The following is a 9,993-nucleotide window of genomic DNA, read 5'->3' as shown; positions in this document are numbered from 1 at the left end:
TTTAAACACATGTCATGTTCCACGCCCTAAAGTAGCCGGGTTAATTAGGTAAACAAATCAATTATTGGGTAAATTTAGACATTAGATGGTATGTTAAGAAGTCACTAGTTGGATGTACAAATCGTTTGGGAAATGCACAGAAAAATTGTTAATATCATACTCGCGTGGAGGATGGCAAATTTATATGTGTTTGCGTAAAGATTTGGCTTTTCATGCATCCCAGTTTTAAAAAGATTTAGGTGTTTCTTGTGACGGTGAACAACAACTGATTGGTGACTCCGTTTGACAACATCTTAACCACGAGCCGCTGTATAAGGTTTGTCTGTATTTGTTTATCTATCTCGGATGTGTCCCGGTGAGTCACCGAAAACTTTTATAAAACCTACATATAAATAGTAGCAATTTGGGCAACTGTATACTGACCCAAGCACGTGGCATCTTTTTGTGTTTCAATACTTGGTTGGTAAATGACAAGTACGTTCGAAGCTTTGACGGGGCTCACACGGGTCAGCCCCCATTGCCCTGCTTGAGTGGAGTGGGTCACTGGGGGTGACGATGTGCATGCCGTCACCACGAGAGAGCGAATGTGATCGTTCGATTAACTCTTGTCAGGCAGGGGCTCACCCGCCGATTAAGCACCGCGGGGTCGACCCAGGGAAGCCGCTAATCGGACCACACGCACCCATACGCAGTCAAATTCTATTGGGAACACGACAGCAGCAAGTGATTGTTTAGGCGTCTTTGTCATTGCACGTTTATATCATCATTGTATCCAATCTGGATCTAGCGGCATACAGGATTATGGTGTTTTTTTTTTTTTTTTTTTTTTTTTTTTTTTTTTTGGGGGGGGGGGGGCTCAAACCAATTTATTGGGTGGGGTCCAGGGACCACCAGGGGCCGGCCTTACGGCCCTGGTGGGGGTCCAGGGGTCCAGGTGGTAAAGCCCCCTGGAGCTCTGAGCTTTCTGGCGTTTTTGGGGTGAAAAATCAAGCCTCTTTGCATAGATTTAGAAGAAAAACATACTTTTTAGGCACTTCTGATTCATGTAAATGTATCGTATAGAACTACGAACTGCAAAAATCAGTCAATAATTGTGTTTCGTAACCAGACGACAATACTTTATATAGGCATTGTGAGAAAATAGCAGTTAGCCTGGGATTCCGAGCTCACAACCTTGTGACTGCAATAGACGACGGTGCCAGTAAAAACACGCGACTAAAAAAACATTAGGCTATCCGGCGTTTTTCAAATTTAAGTGTATAGTACTAGAAAACCGTTGAATGCCGGAGCGACCAAGAACGACGTGAGATATGTTATCCTGGACAACGGGTTTCAAATGCTTAATTATGTTATTGTTGCAAGTTTACAAAAATTACAAAGGGGAGTTGTCATAAGATCATTGCATAAGATGTGTTCAAAATCTTTCACCTCGCACCTCGCGTTATCGAATATCCCAGATACAAGAGTTTTTTTGGCAGGGGAAAAATGCGAATGGCAAAGGAAAAAAAGAAAATACTTCCACCGGAAATAAAACCAAAAACTACACACGCATTTGCGACTTTTCTCCCTGGGCTCTTTTTTCCTTTCCCCTCACCCCCCCCCCCCCCCCCCCCTCCCCCATTATTATTTTTTTCCTCTCTTTTTCTTTCCTTCCCTCTTTCTCCCCCGTTTGTTTTCTTTTTTCTCTTGGGGACCCTCTTGGGGGGGGGGGGGTCAAGCCCCCGAGCGCCCTCCCCTTGGGTGCGCCGTTGACCTGTCTTTATCCTTCCTTGCGGAGGACCCCAGAAAGCACCCCATCCCCTTTTAATTATAGGGCGCCCTCCTTAGTCCATGTTTTTTTTTTTGCTGGTCCCCTCTCTGTGGTTTGTTTTGCACTGGTGTGGTAACTTTTTGGGTAACTGAATTTATGCTACACTACTACTGCTTCTAAAGTTACAGGTAAGTCTTGATTAGAGGCATACTATAGTATAGGTCTTATTCACTATTCACACTGTATAATTTGGTAACATATGAATACGTTTTGGGTGGATATGTCTCATAAAAAAGTTGACCACTAAGATTCTAACCATGCTAACTTGGTAAAAAGTTCAGTAGTGTTGTGTACATGCATGCACTGCACGTGCCCGGTGCAGTGCATGTAACGTTGCGTGTTTGCGGTCGCACTAAATACCGACAACTCGCGACCCCTCACGACAACTCACGACAACAATTTTTAAATGCACTTTAACAAAACATTTGAATATAAGTCAACCGTTAAATATATGCACAAGAGTCATATGCATCTAAATCACTTTTAAACTGTTGAAAATGTTCTTTTATTTTTTAACTGTAAAAAGGGTGTTTTTTACCCCGAATTTAGTAGCAAACGGAAATATGCACCATGTTGTCTTTCGACGTACTTGGACGATTCTATTACACTGCAGGGGTGATACAATATGCAAGATGATTATTTAACATGGCGGATATTTCCGTTCGTAAAAAACACTTTTTGTACACTTCAAAATACAATTTTTTCACTAGTTTGATAGTGATTTGGGTGCATATGACTCTTGTGCATTGTTATTTACCGGTTGAATTATGTTCAGTTGTTCTGTTAAAGTGCATTCAAAAATTGTTGTCGTGAGTTGTCGTGAGGGGTCGTGAGGGGTCGTGAGTTGTCGTGAGGGGTCGTGAGTTGTCGTGAGGGGTCGTGAGGGGTCGTGAGGGGTCGTGAGTTGTCGTGAGGGGTCGTGAGGGGTCGTGAGGGGTCGTGAGTTGTTGTGAGGGGTCGTGAGGGGTCGTGAGGGGTCGTGAGGGGTCGTGAGGGGTCGTGAGGGGTCGTGAGGGGTCGTGAGTTGTCGTGAGGGGTCGTGAGTTGTCGTGAGTTGTCGTGAGGGGTCGTGAGGGGTCGTGAGGGGTCGTGAGTTGTCGGTATTTAGTGCGACACCGTTATTGTGCAACGTTGAGTAGCAGAATTGAGAAACATTGACGAAATGCACTACTTCAAAGTTGCACTATTCTGCAACTCTTGCATTCAAACACAAAAAGGGAATCGAAAAATGCTTTGTTGGAATAGTTAAAATCATACAATAGTATCGTTAAGTTCCTTACCCAACTTTCTATCTGTGCAAATCATAAAGTTATCTGTGCGTTTTCGCGCAAATGGCTTTTGAAAATCATCACTCCACACTTGCCGTTCAGGAAAACTGCGACGCCATTTTACTGTGTCAGATTGTATCCTCGTCCAGTGCTATTAATTTATAAAAGTTTAAAAACGACTATAACTTTAAAAAATAACATCTTTAAGAGTCAAAAAAAAAAATGATGTTACAGTTTTTTTTTTTTTTTTTAATGTTAACATTTAATAAAATATAAACTTTATTGATAAATTTGAAAAATACGCATTTTCGCAAATCAAGGTCAAAGGTCAAATTTTTGCGTATTTTTTCGGTGGTGCGTGGAAATTTTGTGGTTTTATGTTATCAATTGTGGGCTATGTCAAGAGCTTCAAAATGATAAAAATATTATCTCGGTAGGTGTTTTACTTTAGGAGATATGATTGTTCAAACATAGCAGGTCATGCTAATTAGTCACAAGTTTGTTAAGCCGTATCTCCCAAAATAATGATCCGAATTACAAAAAATTTGGGATTTGTGCATTTCTCAGGGAGTCCAATCAGCACACCAAATTTCATTTAAATCCGTGAGGGTCAGGTCGAAAAGCGTGTTGAATTGACACGGAATGACCCTGATGTTAAGTTTTCAAATGTATTGACGTGCCTGACCATTCATGAATTGCGCTATACATAAACAGATGGCGGGAAACTTGGAAGAGCCTAGTAAAAAATAATTGTTTTAGTAAGTTGCTCCTTGTCTTTTCTGAAGTTGTTTGGATAACAAATTTTGTATGTAGGATGATGACTATTTTATATTAAAGCAGGGAACCTAGGGTAAAAATAGTGACAACTTTGGCAAGGGTAGGCCGGTCTATGTCCAAAGGGACCGTGGTTTGAAACTTGAGATTGGCCGATGTCACACCAACCCAACATCTAGGCAGCAGCTGTCCACCGTACGGAATTTTCACATAGGGTCATTTGCCAAAGAAGATTGGAAACGTAATCTCTCGGGAGACGGTGGCACAAAGGTAGTGGCCAGGGGTGTGTTGTTTTCACCGGGGATATGATTTACGCCGTACAAGTTCGTTGTGGTATACCCAAAATATTTTGGAGGTTGTGAGAGGGGGGAGATGTGCAGGCGGGTCTCTAAGCCAAACTAATCCCGGCCCGTCCCATTGACATAATTGATTTGAAAATAGTAGATTGCAACCAAATGTAAACAAGGAAAAAGAAAGGTACATTAATTATTTCGGAAATAAATTATTATTAATAAGTAATTATTTAAAGGGACACGTTGGCTTCGGGTTGCGCTTTATTGGGCGTTTTTGGGCTATGACAAGCATTTGATGTAAAATGATTACGGTTGGAAAGATGTTAAAAAAGTAGAATATAATGATCTACACAAACATGCCTTAGAAATGCTTCGCTTTTGCTAACTTTCTCGAAACAAAACGCTCCGCCATTTATGGGGGTCAAGATTTTGACTCCCATAAATGGCCGCCAAATTCATTAGTCTTATTTCCAGTCGCAGCCGTTGAACTATACGACTGAGCAATTATTAACCAATTTACGAACCCCATTTGTATCTATCTCTTCCTCCATGGTTACCAACAACAAAAAACAGTTCATGAACAAAAATAAAAGGGCCTACGTTGAATTAACTTTTTATAAATCTATCTAAGCAGCAAGTTCAGCCCACGTCCCGGGGCCGAGCGGCTGCCGTCCAGCGGGCCATCATCCCCCGCGGCCAGACCTCCCCAGACGCACTGAACTCCCCGTTCTTGCTCGTACGATGTAGGATTTTAGCGGGGCCAGTCTAGTAGTGCGAATACTTTGTACACAAAAGAATGTCTAGTACCCGTTTTACTAATACTAATAGTGCATGTGATTCTGTAGTCGTGTGTCTCTTTTTGCCTCGGGCCTTTGCAGCAAAAAGACGAGATTATTTAATACTAACTAGCGAGTGGAGTTGAAACAAAACTACAGCTAGAGAATTTATCCTCTCATAAAACATCTGCTCAGACATGTCGGAGAGGCGTTTACCGTGTTTACCGCGTAAGTAAAGTATGCAATTGCGAGTCACATATACCCCACAGTTCGTTTTCAGATACAAAATTACAGGGACTTTACTTCTCTGTCCTTTCTCTATGCTGTTTGCATGTACATGTAGAGTCACAGGGCAACAGGACAGTGGTGTCTATCTAATACTAGTCCATCGCCATAGGATAGATGTCACTTGTCTTATTTGCCAACATGATCCTTTCTTCGGGGTATACATTCATTGTTTTATAAAATAATGTTTATGTCTATTATTGGGATGTAATTCCTTGACCTTGGTCTTGGACGGTACTATTTGAGGTAGCTCCTGTTTACATTGCTCAGAATCATTTGACAGCAAAATTTACTGTGCGATGCATCTGAACAGGGAGCACATACTGCAAATGGTAGTTGGCAAGGAAAGCTAAAATAAAGTAATACTCTTGTCCACAAAAATGAAGCTTCCATAGGCCCTTTTCGAAACCACGGCTTCGGCTTTGGATTCAGCTTCATACTCCGTCGTCTTGTCTGAATCCCTACGCAAAGCACGCTCAGTATTGTCCAAACATCTGCGGGGCCAAGCTAGCCCGAGCTGAATCCAAAGCCAAAGCCTAGGTTTCAAAAAGGGCCATAGTCTAGAAGAACTCTTTTCAAAAATTACAAAACTTTTACTTATTCGAACTAACATGGTCTGCTAGTCAACAATATGACTAGTTCTTAAACATCATTCTGACCATGCACTTCATAACAGGCATGTGGTTTGAAATCAAAATACACTTGCAAGGGTTAAATTAAAAAATTGAAATGGCACTGTGTTTATCAAACTTGTTGCATCTATGATCCATGTCTCTTTATGAATACAGAATAAAGATATTTCAGATAAATTTATTTGAATACAGATTGTTTATGTTTTTGCATTTTGTTGTTCTTGTGTGTTTTTTGTTACAAAATATCGAAATCTCAAATAATACAATAAATATGATTGTATAAACAATTGGCCATGTACTTCAAATTAAACTTAATCATATGTCGTTGTGATGAAAACAAACTCTGCTCACATCACATTCAATGATTTGTTGACATAAGTAATGTGCAAAAAAAAAAATAATAATAAGTTTAAGTATTGACATGTGTTAATTTAGGAATAAGAATCTACTTGTTGACAACGGGAAATATTGCCATTTGTTAAACCTGTTTTGCATAAATCATGTGTAAATGAAAGTTGAAACTATCTGGAAATATACCCCTGATTTTACAAACACAGTAACCAGGTAGTGTTACTCTATTTCCAGTACCATTCTGACATGACACATGTTGTCTGTGAAGGCTGGCTGGGTGGCAAAGTCATTTGTTGTGTACATCATGCTGCCCTGGTGTACATGTCATTCCTGTGATGTCGTGCCAACTCTAATGGTGGTCCAGAACAAGGTGCCTCAAGATCTTTTCAAATATAAATACAAAAATTTTTGAAACAATTAACAAAATAAAAATTGGTTATTTGTACATGTATATGGAATATAAAACCCATGCACTTGATGTTGATTCATTAAAGTGACATTTTAGCAAATACTACCTCCCTGCAGCCGATTTCACGAAACTTTACGCAACTGCGTGAGTCCACTTGCGCAATTTTAATGGCGCAAGTTGCTCCATAAACGTTGCACAAGTGGACTTACGCAGTTGCGTAAAGTTTCGTGAAATCGGCTGCTGGTCAAAGACATGATGTTATTAGGATGTGGCTGTTCAGTGTGAAGTATTTTGGTAATGCAACGTTGGCTAAGGAGGCTGTTTACAAGTAACTACAATGAATGAAAGCTTAAATTTGTGTTTCCTTATTAAATGTTTGTTTACACATTTACTTTGTTTCTTTTTTTTTGGGGGGGACACAGATCAAAATATCATGTAACAAAACTGGACTGCTTTGACAGTACATGTGTATATTGTTATACATGCACATGCCATTGACAGTATGAAATAATCAGTCTCTTACTGCCAAGTTTGAGAAGTATTCATTCGGCCTTTGTTTGCAGCATGACCTGTCCTGTTGTGTTGGCATCTCCCTACAGTTTGTACAAACCCACCAGCTTGGCAAGAGCTTTTCGGAGGTGGATGATGTGGACTTGGAGGTGCCGGGTTTGATGAGGTCTCCAAGATGTTTACGCCAAGTCCTGGCATCTGCTCACATAGTACCTTCAACATGAAATTGAAAACCATTGATATAACTTATTATATTAGTTCTCGAAAATTTTATTTTTTATTGTTTGAAAGGTCACACTTCTTTGAAAGAATTCGGGTTGACTTGGGTATGAGTTGACTTGGGTACAATATTTTGGGTAAACTGTTAAAAATATACAAAAAACATTTCATAAATCTGTACTATTTTTAAAATGTACTTCTACAATTTTTACAAAAGCCCTCCCCTTCCCAGCCAGATAAACGACTCTTTTAATTGTAGCATCAAAGTAAATTAGGGTAAATTATGCCAAGTCATTAGTACGCTGGGCACTCGATTCAAATCCCCACCCCCATCTATGCACCGAGTGAATAGATCTACAAAATTATATGTAAACTAGTCATAGTACATGTACATTATGTACTCTCACAACTCAGTGCTGCGGCTGTCTCATGGCTGTGAATTTACGTGTCATGTCCACAATAATAACTAACAATAACATTGCATTGGGTATAAACAATCACGGTCCGTTCTCTCTCTCTCGTCGGCTAGTCCATGTCCCACTACATTATTCTTACCCTGATTGGCGAGGTGTCCTTTCCTTCTTTTTGGACGTGTCTTCAATCATCTCTTTGCGTAGAGCAATGAGCTGAATCTGTGTTTTTCGGCAATCCATTTTGACAGCAAAATGGTGTGTTTACATTTCACTCAACGTCGTATGGTAGAGAACGTTATATTACATGTACCTCGTGTTCTTCTGGTAGGTTTACCAGGCCATTGGCTACGGCGCCAGCCTAACTGCTGTGCATCGCGCATAAACGGACGATCGTTTTGACGGCTTGAAAAGCGTATATATTTCGCGGGCCATGTTTCGGGGTCAGAGGTCAGTGTGTGTTTTTTTTAATTACCATTCACTAATTACAACACTTTAAATGTGTTTTATTGCAAGAACAACTCTTAATAAGTATAAGGAACACCCTCAAACGTGAAATTTTGTGAAATCTGAAGGCAACATGTTCCTTTAAATTGTGCAATCTTTGTTTAAAATGGCTACAATTTAAACATCAGTGATATAAAATAATTAGTTTTGGTTTGTGCAATCTTTATTAGTTAGGGCAGCAAACTAAACTTGGGATATCCACTTTTCAACGAAAACTATTGGGCACTCCGATCAACAGGAAGTTATGTACTTAATTAGATGTCCTATTCAACAAAACTTTATTAACTTGGTAAAAGTGTAACATTATTATAATTGCTGCCTTCCATTTGATTTGAAAGTCACATTTTTTGTTAATTTTTAAAGATTCTTGTTCAAGAAATGAACAAATGCTTGTTAAAGAAATGTTTTTCACTTTGATTTAATTTTTAGCTTTTAAATAATATTTTGTATGTATTTTATTACCCATTTTATCACATTTAAAGGGGAAAAAATGAAAGAAATTGATCTTTCGTAAGAGGAAAGAACAAAGGTACTCATTTTGCAAGCTTTTTCGGTCAAGAGAAAATTGAAGAAAAAAATTGATTAATTTACATTTTGCATGACATTGATGCAAAAAAAGGAATCAAACACTGAGTCACTGGGCGATACAAGCGATTATTTATTTCTCATCAAATGTTATTTCAGACAGAAATGTTTTAAAACCTGTCTGTCTATCCTGGAAAGGGTCTGTTTTTAAAGTCTAAAAAAAAACTTGAAGGAAAAACCTATAGTTCTTCTTGACAATTTTGAAGTAAAAACAAATCCTAAGATAAGAGTTATACAGTGGTGTTTCTCAGGCAGGCACCTATATAATCAAGTCCAGATTAATAATAATATTGAAGTCTTATATTGACCCCTTGCACACGCGTCACACGCGGCGACTGATGCCACGCTCACCATGTTGGTGGTCAATAGATTTACGTGTAAACGTCGCGTCGCCTAAAATGCGCACTTCTCTGAATAACACACATTGACATTGACCACCAAAATGGCGCATCCAAGATTATTCTGATGACGTCAGGTGAAATGGGTCAATAGCGCACGTATCTACCAAACAAGGTACTCAAGGCGCTGAGTATACAAACTTTCAGAAAGAAATTGCAGTTATTGCAGTGATGAATTCTGAGACCCAATTATGTAGCACCTTATAAGGGTTTACAAGGTGCTACGGCGCATACATGTACAGCAGCTACAGCCAGGAACACCCGGGTGAACCACCTTCTCTTTTCGCTAAGTGCACTGGGTTCTTTTACATCCGTTACACAACACATGGGACCAACGGCTTTACGTCCCATCTGATGGACGAAGCAATGGTTAAGTGTCTTGCTTAAGGACACAAGTGTCACGGCTGGGTATTCAGTTATTCAAATACAAAGCAAGTTTTTCCCATGTTTACATAATAAACATACATGCAGGTTTAACATCAGTGCCCAATATCTTAGAGCTGCTTATAAAAGCACAGCATAAGCACAACACAATTATGCTTACCTGAATTGCATTCAGTGTAGGCTACCAGCCAAACTACCATGCTATGTGTACAATTCTGCTAAGCAGAACATTGTTATTCAATATAAAAGCAGCTCTATTAAGTTGGCCCCTGGAAGACAAACCCTTGAGAATTAACCGAATGAAACGGGGGGGGGGGGAATATTTTTTTAAAGATGTAAATGTTAAAATCTTTGTTGCATTCTTATTTCATGAACTAAAAGT

This window comes from Asterias rubens, chromosome 2 (genome assembly GCF_902459465.1).
Source record: "Asterias rubens chromosome 2, eAstRub1.3, whole genome shotgun sequence".
Taxonomy (NCBI): Eukaryota; Metazoa; Echinodermata; class Asteroidea; order Forcipulatida; family Asteriidae; genus Asterias; species Asterias rubens.
The sequence above is the reverse complement of the archived record's forward strand: the minus strand, read 5'-3'. Positions refer to the sequence as shown.